This window comes from Aquarana catesbeiana, linkage group LG02 (genome assembly GCF_042186555.1).
Source record: "Aquarana catesbeiana isolate 2022-GZ linkage group LG02, ASM4218655v1, whole genome shotgun sequence".
Lineage (NCBI taxonomy): Eukaryota > Metazoa > Chordata > Amphibia > Anura > Ranidae > Aquarana > Aquarana catesbeiana.
This window is the reverse complement of record NC_133325.1, coordinates 260374623-260397102: the sequence shown is the minus strand read 5'-3', so window position 1 is coordinate 260397102 and position 22480 is coordinate 260374623.

Here is a 22480-nt window from a genome sequence, read left to right as displayed (position 1 = left end):
AAACATCGATACTGGACACATTTTTGGAACAAAACATTCACAAAGTTTCTGTTCTTTACAAGCTTCTGACCACTTTCTTTATGACATCTATCCACTCTTCCACCTCCTCCACTTGGAACAAAGATTTACAATCCCTCAACATCATCCTATCGGGTTATAAAACTACAGGTGCTTTTATAACGAACACATTTTGGCATGAGCAACAATATAAAAGTCTTCATCTGGCTTATATTCCTCACCTAACATCAAAAGATCTTCCAGGCTGCTCCAAATGCCCATTATGTAGTATATCTAAGCCTAGTATATCCAAGCCTTCACTCTTGCACTGCCCTCATATGCTATCCTACTGGAAGCGGGTGGAACTCTTGGCGGCTTCAATTACTGGACTTAGCCCCCATAACAACATTTCCCTTCTACTGTTTGTTTCATTGGATACCTCCAAACAGGACATGACTAAGTCTCAATCCAGAATCCTGCAACACAATAAGGCTTGGATTGCTACTTATTACATGGCAGCCAGGAGGGCAATCATCAAAAAGTGGACTTCCTCTATCGCCCTACCATCAAAGGTTTAAAAACAGATTTACTGAATCTCCTTAGGATAGAGAACATGGACTTTATCTTCGATAACCACCGAAAATTCATTTGATGCCAACACAAATGGGCCCCGTTTATGGACAAAGCGCTCTCTCCAGCAGACAGGACGGCTCTAACAGATCCACCATTGGATCAAACTGTCACTCCCAATAACCCCCCGTACCATCTATTGAATTGTTCATTTATCTGCTGTTTTGTTACTCTGAAAATACACAATAAATTTCATTTAAAAAAATATTTTAATTATGTTGTGTGAATGGAAACACAAAACAAATATAGTGGGGTTTTCTCAAATTTGACTGCAAAAAGGAAAATGCACTGAACATTATGAATTCTAATACAGTATGTGTTGGTTTACTAGGTGGATGTCACCTCGTGGATTTACCTCTTTAATTTACAATTTATATTTTAATGAACACTTGCGATATGGCTTTTGTTATGCTTTCAGTGCTCCAATGCTTTTGGTCTCAACTCCTGCATCTCCTGCAACTGTGCCCACCCCGACTCTGCTCTTGCCTAATCATAGAGCACTTTGTACTATGTGAACCCTTTCACATAATATAAAGACTTCTCTGCATGGAAAGCAGAGGGGAGTGGGGGAAGGGGGGGCAGAGTGGCTGCTGTGTGAGAAAAAAGCATTGCTCCTGTCATATGGTATGAGTATAATGATAGCTGTACTCTCGGTGCTCAGTAAAACTCTGCATTTTAAATAAAAGAGATAAGTCCACAAGGCGGCATGCTACTTTTTAAAAAATGTTTTTCCATTGGTACATGTCCATCAGGGCAGTGCCCAGATCCACATGACCTTTGTTTGACAATCTCTTACCTATAAGCCTTAAAATTATTTTCAAGATTTGTATCAAATTGGACTTCAGTGGGCGTTCAGTTTAACCCTTTGCCGATCTCCCCACGTACATTTACTGTGGGCAAAGGCTCCTGTGCACAGAATCATGTACAAGTATGTTCTTCAAGAGCTCTCAAATCTCTTCTTTCCCCCCTTCACTTCTGTTTGTTTGACACAAGCAGTGTACATTAGTTGCAGTCATTTGCACTGCTTTATGCATATTTATTTCACAAGTTCAAAGTCACTAGTCCATCTTGGGAGCAAGCAAGAGAGGGTGGCTACATTACTACACCCAGTGGGGCCACGGAGAATGAATGTAGCCACCCTGTAACGGAAAGCTGGATCACAGCAGAGAAAAAACCCAGAAGTTACTTTTTTAGAGTTAGGAATACATACCTAAACCAGCATTGATAATTGGTAACTAAATTTTAGCTTCAGTTATACTTTAAACTGTGAGTTCTTTAAGTTAGACTAGGGGGATACATATTCTGCCATTGTATTGGAAGCAACAACATTTTCCACAGTAGTCAAAACTAAGCTCAAATCCAGTGTCAGGACAAAACATTGCCTTCTGGCCTTTTTGAATCTATCTCCCAGAAACATTCTATCTACAAATTTTATAAATCATGATGCAGAGAGTCCTCAACATTATTACTCCTTCCAAGACTATATATTTTACTTTGACTAAAATGTTACATTTTAAACATTTAAGACAAAATGAGACCTATAAGATAAGCATTTCCGTCGCCCTTGTTATCTGACTGAATTAGAATGTGTTTGTTATAAACATAATGACCCCAAGGCATCATTTGCAAATAACACAGAACAACTCTAAAAGAACAATATTTTAGTACATGTTTCTCTCTCCTGGAGGGAGACAATATTCTATAATACCAATGGATTTTCCAAATCATCTATATATGGTTATATTGGTAAATAGCATGTCATTATCATCTAAAATAAAATCTTCTTGCCATAAGGACTTGCTGTTGAAAGTATCTAAGAACTAGCTAATACCAATTAATTATCATACGTCTCAGTATTTTTAGTCTGATGTTAGAAAAGGGAGTTTTTATTTTGACATAACAAAGATTAGAACTCCTTATGCAGCACCTTTTGCTTTTTTTTTTTTTTTCAACGCATAAAAACAATCTGTATCTACTGTTATTCATACAGTAGAGACTAAAAAATATTTGGAAAAAAATGTCTTTGGTAGCAAACACCAAATTATTTGGATATATTACAAAACAACTGTTGGAATTTTTGCAAACCTAGGAACCAGCTGGTGCTTATGGGAAAAGACAGATTTTTAAAGCCTAACACCCCTACCGGTCTCTCCCCTCTTCCCAGAGTCTCTTCTTGCAATTCATTCTTTTTTTTTATTTTTTTTTTCAGAAATCTTTTCCCACTGGGGAAATGTCTTCAGTAACTAACTCATTTTGTGCTGTCTACTCCTCATTTCTACCTTAAGTTTGACAGCTACTGTGTATACAGCTACAGTTTATACAGTACAGTATCAGTGAACACACCTTTAAAGCAGTAGTAAACCGTATAAAAAAAAAAAAGGCACTGGGCAGTTTAAGTCATAAGGTGCTAGTATGCATCGCATACTAGCACTATATTACAGACTTACCTTAAAATTAACAAGAAAGAAAGTATCAATAATTCTGCGCTGCCCAAAGAATGAAATAAACAGCTAACACGGCCAATAGGATATAAGCATATAACAATAAAACAAAAGTATGTGTAGAGCTAAAAAAACATAAGAGTTCAATATAGGGACAATGAAGTCCAACTAATGATGAAAAAACATCTGAGCAAAAAAGAAAAAGTCCTCAATGTTTATAAGACTCATAAAAATTGATAGTCCATATAAATGCAGTGACTTCATGTGAAAGACAATTCAAATGCGTGACATCCAAAGTGAAGACAGAAGAGGCACACCACCACTGAAATTGAGAAGGCTTACCAGATCTCGTGGACCCAAGAGGGCATACACCCAAATGGATCGAATCAGGCTTGGGTGGTGGGTGATGATAGATGTTCAGGAGAGATGGTGGAGATGGACATCTAAGAGCAAACCGTAGACTTGTGTGTCCCCCAGGATGATATTGAGGAATAGATGGTGATAATATAAGGCAAGGAGGAAAAAGGCCACATAGCGTAATTCCGTAAAACAAGTATCGAAATTTATTAAAATAAGAAATACACTCACATGTACATCTAGTAAAATCAGCGCTGTAAAAATATGGCGGCAGTGGGGTCCTACCCGATGCGTTTCTTCCTCTTAGACATTGTCTGGGGGGTCCCCCCACTGCAGCCAGCAAGGTATATATAGGGAGAGTGGTCTTGTTGATGAGGGACAACTCCACATTGTGTAGAAATGCCATTTCCGGTAATCGGGCAAAATGGCCACTTGGTGTGCGTTCCACGCCTCACCCTGAAGCCAATTGCCCACCGGAAGTGAAACCATTGGGGTTAGTAGTGTGCTCAATGAAATAACTTAAAAGTGTCATATATAAGCTTGTGTCAAACCTTAATGTGCATAAAGCCAAAATTTGTGTATACTCTAAGAATTCAGATGCACTTTGATAGGTGGAAATGAACCTTATTGCGGCCGTCCGTGCTATAAGCACGCCTCTCTTGGACCAACAATAGTGTGCGCGTGCACCATGCGCACCAGTTAGGTTGTACGTATGACCAAATCCAATCAACATTAATGTGCGCGCGCACCATGCGCACCAACTAGGTGGAAGCAACAGGGATGGTGCCTCCTACGAAAGGCGATCCCGCCTATGTGCTGGGATGACCACGCCTGAGGATAGGCGTTGCGTACGTTGAGAGTGACGCGCCGCATGTAGAGAACAACGTAGTGACGTGTGTATTATGCGGTGGCCCCAAACGAACAATGCGATGGGGCCAACCCTGCGTGTACAATACGACTGTGTATTGTGATGAACATATAAAGCCAAAAGGATTTTGTGTGTGTCTATATTGAATGTAACAAACGATGCACATGTTATATATGTAAAAAATGTTTACTTAATGCATAACCATTGTCAATATCCAAATAGGAGGACAATCTATGTGTAAACACATAGATATGCATGGACATATTACTATCCAAGGGCCAATATAATATATCAAAAGTGACGATGTGGAAAAATAAAAATAAAGATATATATATAAAAATATATGGGCAATGTCGGTGACTAACCCACAAAATTGTGTGAATGCATATATGTGGAGTGGACTCCCATAACAATATACAGATAAAATTCACACATATATACTCTAAAAAATGCACATGGGTATTGCGTGCAGAACTAAAGAGACACACTCTTACATATGGATAAGCTATATCAAAATCAAGAAGAAAAAGTTGTGTAGGAAATTAAACAAGAGAGAGCAAGTGAAAAATAATGCAGCTGGGCATTAAGCCCTATTAATGAAGGCATTGATGTCCAGCTCCACGTTAATACCCAAAGGAAAATATGTACAGAGCTCATGGATCCAGAAGGTCTCTAAACGAGACACCCCTCTGGTCCTGGCACCACCCCTCCAGGGAGGAATATATTTGTCAATCACCACAAATTGTGTGCCCTCAATTACACGATTATGATTTAACTTGTAGTGTCTTGGGACAGTATGTTTGGTGTCACCGTTTTTAATGAGAGCAATATGCTCCGCTACTCTAACCGCAAAAGAGCGGATGTTGCGACCTACATACTGTTTCCCACAGTGGCATGTAATCAAGTATACAATGTAACTGGTAGTACACGTACAAAACTGCTTCATTTCCACCTATCAAAGTGCATCTGAATTCTTAGAGTATACACAAATTTCGGCTTTATGCACATTAAGGTTTGACACAAGCTTATATATGACACTTTTAATTTATTTCATTGAGCACACCCCCCAGACGATGTCTAAGAGGACGAAACGCGTGGGGTAGGACCCCACTGTCGCCATATTTTTACAGCGCTGATTTTACTAGACGTACATGTGAGTGTATTTCTTATTCTAATAAATTTCGATACTTGTTTTACGGAATTACGCTATGTGGCTTTATTCTTCCTTGCCTTATATCATCACCATCTATTCCTCAATATCATCCTGAGGGACACACAAGTCTACGGTTTACTCTTAGATGTCCATCTCCACCATCTCTCCTGAACATCTATCATCACCCACCACCCAAGCCTGATTCGACCCATTTGGGCGTGTGCCCTCTTGGGTCCACGAGATCTGGTAAGCCTTCTCAATTTTCGGTGGTGGTGTGCCTCTTCTGTCTTCACTTTGGATGTCACGCATTTGAATTGTCTTCCACACTAAGTCACTGCATTTATATGGACTATCAATTTTTATGAGTCTTATAAACATTGAGGACTTTTTCTTGTTTGCTCATGTTTTTTCATCATTAGTTGGACTTCATTGTCCCTATATTGAACTCTTATGTTTTTTTAGCGCTACACATACTTTTGTTTCACCTTAAAATTAAGTCCTCCATGCCACGCTGTCCCCACTGAAGGCGATTCCATCTTCAGCCAGGCTTCCTTCTGAGTTTGCGTGCTTCAAAAATATAAATGGCGGAGCCGGGGATGACATCACTCCCACACATCCGTGCAAGAGTCACTGTTTACGACAGGGCTCAGAAGGAACAGCAATGGTATGCTGTTCCTTCAGAGCGCATGCGCCAGTGATGTCAGTCATGTAATCTAAAGTAAATATCTCCTAAATGGTGCACATTTAGGAGATATTTACTGTACCTATAGTTAGGCCTTATTATAGGCTTACCTATATGTAAAAATCATATAATGGAATTTATTACCCACTCAATGCAATATACAGCTCTGTTATATCCACAGCATCTCACAAAAGTGAGTACACCTCTTACATTTTTGTAAATTGGGCCCAAAGTGTCAATATTTTGTGTGGCCACCATTATTTTCCAGCACTGCCTTAACCCTCTTCGGCATGGAGTTCTCCAGAGCTTCACAGGTTGCCACTGGAGTCTTCTTCCACTCCTCCATGACGACATCACGGAGATGGTGGATGTTAGAGACCTTGCGCTCCTCTCCCATTCATTTGAGGATGCCCCACAAATGCTCAATAGGGTTTAGGTCTGGAGACATGCTTGGCCAGTCCATCCCCTTTACACTCAGCTACTTTAGAAGGCAGTGGTTGTCTTGGAGGTGTGTTTGGGGTTGTTATCATGTTGGAATACTGCCCTGCGGCCCAGTCTCCATAGGAAGGAGATCATACTCTGCTTTTGTATGTCACAGTAAATGTTGGCATTCATGGTCCCCTCAATTAACTGTAGCTCCCCAGTGACGGGAGCACTCATGCAGCCCCCGGACCCTTACACTCCGACCACCATCCTTGACTGTAGGCAAGACACCTCTTACTCTTTAACCCTTACCCACCACCCTTACCCTTGCACCCTGTACTCCTGATCTGGTTGCCGCCACAAACCCTTGACACCATCTGAACCAATTAAGTTTCTCTTACTCTCATCAGACCACAGGACATGGTTCCAGTAATCCATGTCTTTAGTCTGCTTGTCTTCAGCAAACTGTTTGCGGGCTTTCTTGTGCATCATCTTTAGAAGAAGCTTCCTTCTGGGATGACAGCCATGCAGACCAATTTGATGCAGTATGTGGCGTATGGTCTGAGCACTGACAGGCTGACCCCCCACCCCTTCAACCTCTGCAGCAATGCTGGCAGCACTCATATGTCTATTACACAAAGACAACCTCTCCATATGACGTTGAGCATGTGCACTCAACTTCTTTGGTCGACCATGGCGAAGCCTGTTCTGAGTGGAACCTGTCCCGTTAAACTGCTGTATGGTCTTGGCCACCATGCTGCAGCTCAGTCTCAGGGTCTTGGCAATCTTCTTATAGCCTAGGCCATCTTTATGTAGAGCAACAATTCTTTTTTTTTCAGATGCTCAGAGAGTTCTTTGCCATGAGGTGCCATATTAAAGTTCTGAGACCTTGTACCACTAATGAGTGACATGACACCGGGGAGGAAAGATGGCTTATTGGGCCCAGTTTGAGAGGACAAAAAATTTACACTGTTATACAAGCTGTACACTCATTACTTTACAGTGTAGCAAAGTGTAATTTCTTCAGTGTTGTCATATGAAAAGATGTAATAAAATATTTACAAAAATATGAGAGGTGTACTCACTTTTGTGAGATACTGTATATATTTAACAATTTCCTAAATTCCCTTTGGGATTAATAAAGTATTCTGTATTACTCTGAAACAGGGAAACAGAACTGCTTGATAGGCCTTGCCCCTTGGAGGAAGTCTTTTTTGGGAGAAAACTCCTCAGATTGCACATGCCCAAAGTTCCTTTAGTCATCTTAGACCATCTTCTTAGATCATTTTTCAGTACTGAAAGGTATGCTTAGAGGTACTTTTTGGATGGAAAAGTGGCAAAATTTGGAGTTATTAACACCTCTAGCTTATGATGCTGATATAATTTCCTTGAGTAGTAAGATTAGTGACAGCCAATAACATTATATATAATACCAAAGAAAAAGAATAATTTATTGCGCTGACTGGAACCCAACCGTCATTAAACGGGGCACATAAGAGGGCACGGAGAATGATAGGGAAGACCAGGTAAAGTGGATGCAGCTCCTCTCAGTGTAGGGCTTTATTAAAAAAGTATAAAAGGCACTCACTAGATAGAAGTGGATCAAGGCTTGTCATAGACCAATATAGACCTTCATAGGATCACCGTGAGACTGCAGGGCTCAGCAGGCATGTGGCTAGTTGAAAGAGTTCTTGATGGAAGTGCAGTTGTCAGGCTTCAGGCTGGAACATAAACAACAGCAACTTCCAGAAGTGCCAAGATGGCTGCGGCTCCAAACATCACTTCTCTCTGCTGGGTGATGACAGGAAGTGGAGGGGTTGAGGGGATTACATATGCAGGTATTTCATACTTCCTCTAAAGAGGTGTATGTAGGGAAGGGACTGTGATGTGGTAACACTGTTTGAGGATATATGATATATGGCAGGAAGCCCTTGCTATGGAGACAGAATAATAAAGACAATCCCTGAAAGACATAACTGTTCCATAATATGTTCTGTCAGCCCTCGATGGCAAGTGATTAGAAGTTTTGGATTCTTCCAATGCAGCTACTTCTAGACATACTAACCCTCCTGCACAACAGTGCTAAACTGCTAAAAGTTCTAGAGAACATGCAAACCCTTTTAATGTCTATGGGGCACAAACATGAAAAATGAAAAATCAAAAGTCTCAATTTTAAAGACTTATATGCAAATTATTGCCATAAAAAGTGTATCGGGACCTGGGTACTGCTCTAGGGGACGTGTAGCACTCTGCCCCCAGGGAGACCTCCCTATCATAGGGTTCCCCTTAACCACTTCAATACAGGGCACTTTCACCCCCTTCCTGCCTAGACCAATTTTCAGCTTTCAGTGCTTTCACACTTTGAATGACAATTACTCAGTCATGCAACACAATACCCAAACAAATTTTTTAGTGTTTTTCACACAAATAAAGCTTTCTTTTGGAGGTATTTAATCATCACTGGGTTTTTTATTTTTTGCGATATAAGTGAAATAGCTTTTTTTTGTTTCTATAATTTTTTTGTTTCTATTAGGGATGAGCTTCGAGTTTGTCAAACATGAGTTAGACTCCAACATCGGCTGTTTGCCAGTTTGCCGAACAGCGAACAATTTGGGGTGTTCGCGGCAAATTCGAAAGCCCCAGAACACCCTTTAAAAGTCTATAGGAGAAATCAAAAGTGCTAATTTTAAAGGCTTATATGCATGGTATTGTCATAAAAAGTGTTTGGGGACCTGGGTCCTGCCCCAGGGGACAGTTATCAATGCAAAAAGAAGTTTTAAAAATGACAGTTTTTTTCGGGAGCAGTGATTTTAATAATGCTTAAAGTGAAACAATAAAAGTGTAATATTCCTTTAAATTTCGTACCTGGGGGGTGTCTATAGTATGCATATAAAGGGGCGCATGTTTCCCATGTTTAGAACAGTCTGACAGAAAAATGACATTTCAAAGGAAAAAAAGTAATTTAAAACTACTCACGGCTATAATGAATTGTCGGTCCGACAATACACATAAAAGTTCATTGATAAAAACAGCATGGGATTTACCCACAGGGGAACCCCAAACCAAAATAAAAAAAATGCGTGTGGGTCCCCCTCAAAATCCATACCAGACCTCCTCCTCTGATGCACGGGGAATTCATGGGACTTCCCTGAGGCTTTCCCCGTGTTGTCAGAGGGGGGCGGGGTCACGTAACCGGGTGACCCCGCCCCCCTCTGGCAACACGGGGAAAGCCTCAGGGAAGTCCAGTGAATTCCCTGTGAGTCAGAGGATGGATTTTTGGGGGGACCCCATGCCATTTTTTTTTAACTTTGGCACGGGGTTCCCCTTAAAATCCATACCAGACCTGAAGGGTCTGGTATGGATTTTGAGGGGGACCCCTACGCCATTTTTTTTTAAATTTTGGCACAGGGTTCCCCTTAATATCCATACCAGACCTGAAGGACCTGGTATGGAATTTAGGGGGACCACCACGCCATTTTTTTAAAAAAAAATTTTTGTGGGGTTCCCCTTAATATTCATACCAGACCTGAAGGGCCTGGTATGGAATTTAGGGGGACCCCACACATTTTTTTTTATTTTGGTTTGGGGTTCCCCTGTGGGGAAATCCCATGCCGTTTTTATCAATGAACTTTTATGTGTATTGTCGGACTGACAATTCATTATAGCCGCGAGTAGTTTTAAATGAATTTTTTCCTTTGAAATGTAATTTTTGCTGTCAGACTGTTATAAACACAGGAAACATGCGCCCCTTTACAGGCATACTATAGACACCCCCAGGTACGAAATTTAAAGGAATATTACACTTTTATTGTTTCACTTTAATGTGGATGTAAACCCCACATTTTTTTTTGATGTCATAATGTAGAGTATAAGATTTCCTATCATTTGAGCCCAGTCTTGCCACAAAGAGTTAATCCAGCTCTGAGCAATCCTCTTTTATTGTTCAGTGAGATAAATCTTGACAAACAGAGAAAAACTTTGTCAAATCCTCCCCCTTGCTGTGAGTGACAGGTGGTTTATATATCTTGTGCACTAGCCTAAGACATGCATTATTTTTTAATTCCCACCCCCACTCCTTTCTTCAGCAGCTCTGCAAGGATTGGCTGTTCCACACCTCAGCATGATTTGGCATGCTGAAGTCATGTGGTTACTTTCCTGTCTTTTCACTGGATGTTAGAGATCATAGCAGAAGTTCAGTGTAAGAAATACACAGGAGAAATGCATATTGACAAGGGGAGTGTAGAGGTGGGCGGGGAGTCTACTGACATCACAACTTCACCCACCGAGCTCCAGACAACAGACCCACCCACAGAATATGCAGTTTTTCGGGTCTCATAACAGACAGAGGGGAGACATTTGACAGGTAAAGATACATGCAGGAGGCATGTATATCCTTATAGATAACCCCTATGGAAGTAGTTTAGAAAGGATGACATTGGGTTTACATCCACTTTAAGCATTATTAAAATCACTGCTCCTGAAAAAAACAGCCATTTTTAAAACTTCTTTTTGCATTGATACATGTCACCTGGAGCAGGACCCAGGTCCCCAAACACTTTTTATGACAATAACTTGCATATAAGCCTTTAAAATGAGCACTTTTGATTATTCATGTTCGTGTCCCATAGACTTTAAAGGTGTTTGCGTGTTCAAATGAATTTTTTGACTGTTCGCATGTTCTCTTTCAATAATTTTATTGAGGATTTCATAAAGAACATAAGAGCAAACAGATATGTAAAATTTGTCATACAATAGGCATTGTAAAGTGATCATAATACTAACAACTCGTGCTAAGTTAGTTAACAGTAATAAAGCATGTATATGAATAGTATCAAAATATGGGTAGGAATGAGGAGTGTTCCTCCACTTCCCTCGCCACCACATGAGGGTGCAAACTGTGGCGGGGGAGAGAGAGAGAGAGAGACACATCTACTCATATATATACCAACAAAAATAGGGAAATTTCAGATGTACACAGAATAAGTGATCAGAACAGCGTGAGGAACTATATAACATGCATTGACCTTATTGTTTAGGCTTATTAAACACTTCTTTGTACCAGATGGACCAGTGAGACCACTTTGCTTGTGTGGAGCATAGACGGCCTTTGCTTGATGCAAACAAACATTCATAAGTACTGTGTAGTTGAGTAGTGGTTATGACTTCTGAGCAAGAAGGACTTAGTTTAGAATGCCAGTTACGTGTGATGATCAATTTAACTGCTAATAGTATGTGTGTAATTATACATCTGAGTGAGTAGGGGAATTTCTCAATTCCTAAATTTAAAATGGCAAGTTCTGGAGAGGGATTTATCTGGATGTGGGTGACACTTTGGATGAGTGTGAAAACATCAGACCAATATTGAGTGAGGAATCTGCAAGACCAGAGAATGTGTAAGAGTGAACCGTGGGAGCCACACTCTCTCCAACACAATGGAGATCTAGAGGAGTCTATTGTGTGTAGGATATGTGGGGTTCGATACCATCTGAAGGCAATCTTATACGATAACTCCCATAAAGTGGCTGATTTGGTTGCTTTATATGGTGCATTTAGGGCCGCTCTCCAGTGCTCTTCTGAGAATTGTGTTCCTAGTTCTATTTCCCATTTGTTCTGGTGTTGAGTTTTAGTGAAGAATGATTTATTTTTTAATGTTTGGTAGAAAAGAGATATACCTTTAATATGAGGGCTCTCCTCGAACCAATATTTCAATAGTTTGCTAGGAACGTTTTGGAATATTGCAGATGAATGAATTAGGTAGTGGGTGATTCTGAGGTATTGATAATATTCTTTATTAGGGAGATTGAACTCCTTTTGAAGTGTCGGGAAGGATTTAAGTGCTTTGGATGTGTATAGATCCAAAGCTAGGGTGATGCCTTTCATTGTCCATGGTGAAATACTGATGCCCGGTGTTAGAAGAGAGATCGTATTTAGTGGGATGGAGATTGGTGTTAGGGAGCCTCTATGTGGAGATTTGAGGATCAAATGTTGGAAGGCTGACATAGATGTGAATATGGTAGGAGATAGGAGTGTATCTTTCTTGTGTTTGTGAATTGTACTGATGATCCAGCTGTGGAGGTTCTTACCTGGAACTTGTAGGGTTTTTAAGTTCCTCCATAGACTCTGTGTGTGTGGCATAAACCATACCTTTAATTGTGATAATAGTGTGGCTAGATAATAATCCCTGAGGTCGGGTAGTCCCATGCCTCCAGCTGCTTTATGTTTGATGAGCTTAGCGTGTGAGCATCTTGCTTTTTTCCCCTGCCAGATAAAGTGGTTTAACACTGTCTGTAGCTTATGGAAATATGATGCGGGTATCGGAAAAGGTAGATTGCGGAAGAGGTATAATAGCTCTGGGAGCTTAAGCATCTTGAGAGATGTCAGTCTTCCCATCCATGAGAGTGTGAATTTGGCAAGGTGCACTAATTCAGATTGTAGGGATTGGAAGTAGGGAATGAAGTTTTCTTGGAATAAGGATTTAGGATTGGCTGTGAGCTGTATTCCGAGGTATTTTATAGATTTGTCTGCCCAGAGAAATGGGAAACGGTCAGAGAGGATTGATTGGGTAGTAGGGGGGATATTAAGCCCTAGGATGTGGGATTTGGACTCATTGACCTTATAACAGGAGGTGGAGCTAAATTCCTGCAGTGTTGCATACACAGCATCTAGAGAGGATTGTGGGTTTGACAACATAAGAATTACGTCATCCACAAATAGATACATTTTATGTTCCTCAGTGCCTATTTTAATTCCTACAATGTTTGGTTGGGAGCGAATCTTGTGGGCTAGTGGTGTGTGTGTCTGAGATTTTCTGAATTGTCCACTGATCGGATAGGAATAAGTCTTTCCTGGAGTATGAGTTATGACACGGTGAGAAAAAGGTAAAGTTGCATTCTGACGTGTGCTGGCATCTCCATATATCTTGCAACTTAATTTCTTTCAAGTGGGGACCCAAGGAAAGATTACCGGGCCTGGATGGGATGGAGGAGTCCAAATTGAAATCCGGAGTTAAGTTAAAATCTCCACACCAAAGAAGAGCACCTTTTTGATCAGTGTCAATTTTCTTAGGAAGCTGATTTGATGAACGTTTGGCGCATAGACGTTTACTAAAGTAAACAAGGAGTTGTTTGGGGAATATACTAGTATGATGTAACGGCCCTCATGGTTCAAAGGTTATAGAAGAGTTTACTGCTATTAATACCCCTCTTTTCTTAGAGTTTGTGCTTGCTGTGAAGATATGCGGGAATTGGCTATTGGAGCAATTAGGTGGAGACGAGGCTTTGAAGTGTGTCTCCTGCACACATAAAGTGTCACAGTGAGATTCCTTAGCCAGTTTCCAAAGGGAAGACCTTTTTGCTGGATGGTTGAGGCCTTTGGTGTTTATCGTCAGTAATTTGATAGTCATTCTGAATGTTGAGGAGACAAAACTTCCAAGGAGATCTAAGATGTTAGCTTGGTAGGAGTACTGTAGTTGTCAGCAAGTGTTAGCTCTATAGAGTATATGCCCCGAGGTTAAGCTGTATGGTAAAATAAGACTAGAAACGGTAGGCAACAAACAATGACACAAAACTAAGAAAAAAAATTAGATAAGAAAAACGGAGAACTGTGTGCCAAGTGGCCGAACAGTCGGCCTTTCAGGAAAGTGCTGTGCACTTACTTGGCTAACTTGTGGGGAAAAGTTTAAGTGCCCGATTCAGAGCCATGTAACAGACCGGGGCATAGATGCTGGCTTAGTAGGACCCCGTTCAGCGACTGGAGGCGCTGAGTAAGTTGGACATCAGTATGAGGGATAGAGTGCCTGTGATTCTCAGATGGTGGATTTGTGTTTTCTGGGATTATTCCCCATGAGCGGAGATGCTGAAAACCTTTATTCAGGGTAGAAGCTGTGAATTTAGCCCCTTTGTAAGTAATCAAAAGCTTAGCAGGATTTATCCACCTGTATGGAAGATTATGGTTTCTCAATGCTTTGGTAACTGTATTTAGTTCCCTGCGCAATTGGAGGGTATATTGTGATAAATCTGCAAATATTTGAAGGTGTGAATACGGACCCGGTAGGGATTTCTCACTTCTGGATGCTCGCATGAGTTGTTCCTTGACATGGTAAAAGTGTATGCGTAAAATCACATCCCATGGAATGGTGTCAGGAAGGGATGGCGGTTTTGGCAGACGGTGGATACGATCAATCACCATTTCCATATTTTTAAGATCGGGCAGTAATGCTTTGAAAAGCCCTTTTGCATAGCTTGTTAGTTCGTGGGGTTGTACTGTTTCCGCTACTCCTCTGATTTGGATGTTGTTGCGACATGACCTGTCCTCCAGGTCCGCCAGCTTGCATTTGATCCAAGCGTGATCCTCAAGATTATCCTCATGTGCAGCAACGAGGTGGTTTACGGTCGATGCAAAACCCCCTAATTGGTTTTCAATTTGTGTCACTCTGCCTGAGACTGAGGATACATCTGCATGTAGGCGCTGCATAATGGTTAGCATATCCGACTGCATAGAATTCCTGAGGGTGGATAGCATGTCTTTGAGTGTAGTGTCTAGTATAGGCTGATTATTAGTAGGGAAGCTGGCAAATGGGTCAGGAGCACTGCAGGGGTTAACAGCATGTTTAAGGTTTAGGCTCACCTCTGGTGTTACTGTGTGGTCTGTGTCCAGCCTCATCCTAGCCTTAGCAGGGCTGCTTGTTTGTGGAGTGCCAGGATAGGAGGTGGGCAAGCCTTGCTCAGGGTTAGTGAGCTCCATAAACCCCTCTTCCTCATCCACAGTGCTGTGGCTCTGTGAGGCTGAGAACCGGGAGGGGAGAGAAGCAGGCGCTGCAGCCGCGGTGCCATCTTGGATTCGTCCGGTGGCCGGCTGGTTAAAAAATGTTGTTATTTTCTGAGGATGCCTTTCCCCTTTTCGTTTGGCAGACATCATGCCACACTTCAGGGGGGATAGGAGAGTCTCTGGGTGCTTTTCCCATTCAAAAACGAGGTCCCGATGCGCTGGTATGAGTCACTGAATCCCGGGCTTTCACAGAGCTCAGAGGAGAATGTCCATGCTGCTCGGATGCCGGCCACGCCCCCCCCCTGTTCGCATGTTCTGATGCGAACCGAACCGGGGGGAGTTTGGCTCATCCCTAGTTTCTATCATAAAATCTTGAAAAAGGTCATTTTGTTCCTAAATTTGACACAAAATTTATACTGCTACATATCTTTGGTAAAAATAACCCAAATTAGTGGATATTATTTAGTCTGTGTGAAAGTTGTAGAGTATACAAGCTATGGTGCAAATCATAAAAATTTGATCACACCTGTTGTACTGACTGCCTATCTCATTTCTTGAGGCCCTGAAATGTCAGGATTGTACAAATGCCCCCCCCCCCCCCAAATTACGCCTTTTTGGAAAATAGACAGTCCAAGGTATTTAGTAAGAGGCATGGTGTGTTTTTTGAAGTTGTAATTTTATTTCCACAATTCTTGGGAATATGAAGAAAAATTTTTTTTACACAAAATTGTCACACACAGCATATGCATACTTCCAATTACACCCCAAAATATATTCTGCTACTCCTCCTGAGTATGACGATACCACATGTGTGAGACTTTTTCACAGCCTGGCCATATAGAGAGGCCCAACATGCAGGGAGCACCGTCAGGCGTTCTAGGAGCATAAGTTATACATCTAAATTCATTCCTACCTATTACACCTGGCCCTGCCCCCCAGTTATTTAAGAACCGTCAGAAGAGGAGAAGCGTCACACAGCGGGAGCCTCCCTCCATGCCATCATGGATGCGGAGCGGCCCGAAAAAAAGATGCAATCAAGAAGATAAAGAGAAGAAGATGAAGAGAAGAGCAGGAGCCTCCCTCCATGCCATCATCGATGCGGAGCGAGGAGAAGAAGGGAAGAAGATGCCGACGCCGTGGAGGAAGATGCTGGACGAGAACACCGGAGGAAGAACCAGAAGAACCAGAAGAACCAGAAGAAGAAGAAGATGGAGGAAGAAACCGAAGGAAGATAGAAGATAGAAGAAAGAAGAAGCATTTAAATAAAGGAATTGTCAAAAACTGTCTCTTGTCATTTTTAACATTTTTGACAGTTTTTTAGTGAAATGGTAGGGGTACAAAGTACCCCCTTACCATTTCACACAGGGGGGAGGGCTGGGATCTGGGGCGCCCCTTGTTAAAGGGGCTTCCAGATTCCGATAAGCCCCCCGCCCGCAGACCCCCACAACCACCGGCCAGGGTTGTGGGGATGAGGCCCTTGTCCTCATCAACATGGGGACAAGGTGTTTTGAGGGGCTACTCCAAAGTACCCTCCCAATGTTGAGGGCATGTGGCTTGGTACAGTTCAAGAGGGGGGCGCTCTCTCATCCCCCCTCTTTTCCTGCGGCCTGCCAGGTTGTGTGCTCGGATAAGGGTCTGGTATGGATTTTTGGGGGGACCCCACAATGTTTTTTTTTTTAATTTTGGTGCAGGGTTCCCCTTAAAATCCATACCAGACCTGAAGGGTCTGTTATAGATTTTGAGGGGGACCCTAAGCCATTTTTTTTTTTTTTAATTTGGGGTTCCCCTTAATATCCATACCAGACCTGAAGGGCCTGGTATGGAATTTAAGGGGACCCCCCGCGTCATTTTTTAAAAAAATTTTGCCCGGGGTTCCCCTTAATATCCATACCAGACCTGAAGGGCCTGGTATGGAATTTAGGGGGACCCCCACGTCATTTTTTTTTAAAATTTTGGTTCGGGGTTCCCCTGTGGGGAATTCCCATGCCGTTTTTATCAATGAACTTTTATGTGTATTGTCGGACCGGCAATTCATTAATAGCTGCGAGTAGTTTAAATGACTTTTTTCCTTTGAAATGTCATTTTGCTGTCAGACTGTTCTAAACACGGGAAACATGCGCCCCTTTACAGGCATACTATAGACACCCCCAGGTATGAAATATAAAGGGATATTACACGTTTATTGTTTCACTTTAAGCATTATTAAAATCACTGCTCCCGAAAAAAACGGCCGTTTTTAAAACTTTTTTTTGCATTGATCCATGTCCCCTGGGGCAGGACCCAGGTCCCCAAACACTTTTTATGACAATACCATGAATATAAGCCTTTAAAATTAGCACTTTTGATTTCTCCCATAGACTTTTAAAGGGTATTCCGCGGCAAATTTGCCGCAACACCTCAAATTGTTCGCTGTTCGGCGAACTTGCGAACAGCCCATGTTCGAGTCGAACATGAGTTCGACTCGAACTGGAAGCTCATCCCTAGTCAGCAACTACCACCTCCCAGCCATGTACAGCCCCTTGGGTTTCTGGGAACTGAAAACCATTCCTTAAAGACTGCTGTATGTTATCTTCTGCATTCATGCTGACACATTCCTCCTCCTCTTTCTCCTGTGTGTTTGGTGGCCCCGCAGGAATGGTATCTGCATAAAGGGGGCCTTGAGAGGAAAGGAAGCCCTTCTCTTCCTCCCGCTGTTCTCCCTCAAGTGCCCTGTCAATTATTCCACAAAGTGTGCCACAGACTTTTCTGTCCTCCCTCAGAAAATCTAGTAAGCCTGGGTACCTGTTCCAGAAACACTGCACCACAAAACTCAGGACATGTGCCAAGCATGGAACATGTGTCAAGTGTCCATTTCAGAGGGCGGAGAGAAGATTGGTGCCATTGTCACATACAACCCTTCCTGGCACAAGCTGCAACCGCCTCTGAGCCTGCCGCTGCAGAGCTGACAGAATCTCTGCCGCGGTGTGGTTCCTGTCCCCTAGACAGCCCTACAAAAACACCACATGGCATCTTTTAGCCTGACTGCTTGTGTAACCCCTTGAATACTTAGGGAGCACTGCTGGTTCAGAGGACAATTCAGCAGAAGAGGCCATAGAGGAAGAAGAAGAGGAAGGGGTGGAGCAGACAGATGTGGCAGGATCACCACCAGCTTTTCAGAGGCATGGTGGCGGAACAAGCTCCAGCACTGAACCCTGTCCTGCATCCTTCCCAGATGCCAGCAAAGTTACCCAGTGTGCCTTGAAGGAAATGCAAGGTCCCTGACCATGCCTGCTGGACCGTGCGTTAGCAGTAATGTGAACCTTGCTGCTGACCACCCTGTCCAACGAGGCCAAAACAGCAGGGAGTCAGCAGCACCTTGAACCTGTGAAGCTTTGTGGTGTGATGTAATAGGATGGCTGCCCTTAAGCCAGCCCCTGGAGGACATCCTGCCTCTTTGGAGTTGTGCCTCCTTATCACTTTCCTCCTCCTTCTCTCAGGCACCCAAGTACAGTCAGTGACCTCATCATCTCCTCCAAACTTTTAAGTGTGCTGCAGCTGGGGGAACATGACTGCTAGTTTTTTGTCCATCTGTGGCACCCCCTCTCTTTAGGCTCACGTCATTCCTTTCCTCAACCTGGGAACTAACATCTGAGCATTCAAATTGCTGTGCTTCCTCCAGCAGCATGTAACCAACACTATGATCGAATAATTCAGGTGACTCCTCTATGCATGATGGTGGAGCTACGGAAGGAGTAGCCGTGGACAAGGAGCCAGTGGAAGGGTGCAGCAATTGTAGAGAACTTTTTTTCACTGTTGCTGCAAAAAATAAAATAAAAAAATAAAAATAAGAAAGGCCCAAAAAATTATAACACTGCTGTGCTGATGCAGAAGGAATAACACCTGTGACACAGATGGGGGAGTACTAAAATGCAGCAACAGAACCTGATACTGCAAAAAAAAAGATTAATAAAAAAAATTAGATCAGTGGTGAAACAGAAGTGTTGTACACACCAACACTTTAGTAGCACCACAACACTGTGTTATTTACACTATACCACACTGTATTATATATTATGCACTGCACTGTATTATATACTCTGCACTGCACCATATACTCTGCACTGTATTATAGACACTACACTACCTGCACTGTATTATATATTGTACACTGCCTGCACTGTATTATATATTCTACACTGACTTCACTGTATTATATATTCTACATTGACTGCATTGTTTTATAGATACTACACTGCCTGTACTGTATTACATATTCTAATCTACACTGACTGAACACTGAATCCACTAATTAACCTGCCTAATCTCTCGCCACTGTAACACACTACATATGGCCGCTGTTGATAGTTGCAATATATGGTGTGGGGTGTGGACTTAGCCCCTGAGCCATGATTGGCCAAAGGCACCCTGCCTTTTACCAATCATGACTCTTACAGCACATTGCGCTGTGATTGGCCAAAGCATATAGGTCAGGTGCATGCTTTAGCCAATCAGCAGCCTTCAATGCACTGCAGTGGGCGCACGTCCCGCATGCACCTCATATGTTAATTTGTTCTACGAACAAACTTACAGCTGATGTTCAAGTCCAACTTACATTAGACTCAAACATCAAGCCCATCTCTAATAAGCAGACCAGTTGGGCACAGAATAGCATATAAGCAGGTATTGTAACATCGGAGATTGCATTTAACATTGATCTGCAGTGATGGCTGACAAAATTGCTTACTACTAGGGATGGGTGAATGGTTCGGCCTGAGCATAAGTTTGGGCCGAACTTTGGTTATTTGGCATGTTCGGCAAACACCGAACAATATGCAGTGTTCGGGGAAAATTTGAAAGCCGCCAGAACACCGTTAAAGTCTATGGGACACGAACATGAAAAATCAAAAGTGCTCATTTTAAAGGCTTATATGCAAGTTATTATCATAAAAAGTGTTTGGGGACCCGGGTCCTGCCCCAGGGGACATGTATCAATGCAAATTTTTTTTTTTCAACGCCAGTTTTTTTCGGAAGCAGTGATTTTTTTAATGCTTAAAGTGAAACAATAAAAATGAAATATTCCTTTAAATATCGTACCTGGGGGTGTCTATAGTATGCCTGTAAAGTGGCACAGTTTTCACATGTTTAGAACAGTACCACAGCAAAATGACATTTCTAAAGGAAAAATTGTCATTCAAAACTGATCGTGGCTGTAATGTATTGTCAGGTCTTGGCAATATACTGTAGATAAAACTCATTAAAAAAGGGCATGGCCCCCCCTAGTCCATTACCAGGCACTTTGGGTCTGGTATGAATATTAATCACTTGCCCACTGGACACTTAAACCCCCTTCCTAACCAGATCAATTTTCAGCTTTCAGTGCTCTCACGTTTTGAATGACAATTACTCGGTCAGGCAACATTGAACCCATATAAAATTTTTGTCCTTTTTTTTTACACAAACAGAGCTTTCTTTTGGTGGTATTTGATCACCACTTGGTTTTTTACTTTTTGCGCTATAAATGAAAAAAGACCGAAATTTTGTAAAAAAAAATTCATTTTTTTTCGTTTCTGTTATAAATTTTTGCAAATTAGTTATTTTTTCTTCATACATTTTGGCCAAAATTTATACATGGGTGCATGGGTTCCCCCAGTCCATTACGAGGCCCTATGGGTCTGGTATGAATATTAAGAGGAATCCCGAACCAAAAATGTAAAAAAAAATTGCGTGGGGGTACCCTGCGCCAAATTTAAAAAAAATGGAGTAGGGGTCCCCTCCAAAACCTATACCAGACCCTTCAGGTCTGATATGGATTTTAAGGGGAACCCTGCGTCAAAATTAAAAAAAAATGGTGTAGGGTCCCCCCAAAAATCCATACCAGATCCTTATCTGAGCATGCAACCTGGCAGGCCACAGGGAAAGAGGGGGGATGAGAGAGCGCCGCCCTCCTGAACCATACCAGGCCACATGCCCTCAACATGGGGAGGGTGCTTTGGGGTCTGACCCTATGTTGATGGGGACAAGGGCCTCATCCCTACAACCCTTGCCCAGTGGTGCCCACCTTCTTTGAAAGTATGGGACAACTTTATGATGACCCCCAACGCATGGCCACAGCTGAAGCTACCTTACATAACTTGTCTCAAGGGTGAAGGTCGGTTGAGGACTATACGGTTGAGTTCCGGAAGTGGTCGGCTGATACCGGGTGGAACGAGCCTGCCCTTAAGTACCAGTTCCGCCAAGGGTTGTCTGAAGCTCTCAAGGATGAGTTGGCCAGCATGGAGACTCCTGCTACAATGGAGGATTTGATCCAAGCAGCCACCAAATTGGACAGGCGCATGTGGGAGCGGTGCTCGGAACGCTTCCAGGCTCCTCGTCCCAGCTGGATGCTTACCAAGCCGGTTCCCATCCATCCACCTTTCCCAGCTTCTCCAGCCTTCACCACTTCTGAGGTCAAACCCATGCAATTGGGATTGATCTGTGCTCCTCTCATCCCAGAAGAAAGACTACACAGGAGTCAGGCCAACCTGTGCCTTTACTGTGGGGGTACTGGACATTTTCTCCGTACCTGCCCTGTGAGACCTAGTAAGTCCTACTCTCAAGTTGTCATGAACTATCAAGTTTCTGGTTTTTCACAGACTTATGTCACCCTGTTTGTCTCCCTACAGCTAACGGAAAAGGAAACCTGCCTGCCAGCCATAGTTGATTCTGGAGCGTGCAGCTGCTTCCTAGACGCTTCACTAGCTGTCTTCATATTCCTCTCTTAACTAAAAAACAAATCTTCCAGGTACACCTGGCTGATGGGTCTCTTCCCCGCTCTGTACTTATCACCCAAGAAACAAGACCCCTTCTTATCACTACAAACTCTGGTCATCAGGAGTTCCTGCGCTTCGACATTATTCCATCTCCTATGTTTCCTATCACCCTGGGGCTCACCTGGCTACAGGCACATGAACCCCAAATCAATTACCAATACTGCTCCCAGCACTGCTTCCTCTCAGCTCCAGCCTCTTGCTCCACTATTGTACCAGTACCTGACAGCCTTCGGCATGTACCTCCAGTTTGCCTTGAATTTAAAGATGTCTTCGACAAACAACAGGCTGACCATCTACCACCTCACCGGTCCTACGACTGCCCTATTGATCTCTTACCAGGCTCTGAAGTCCCTTTTGGCTGCATTTTCCCACTAT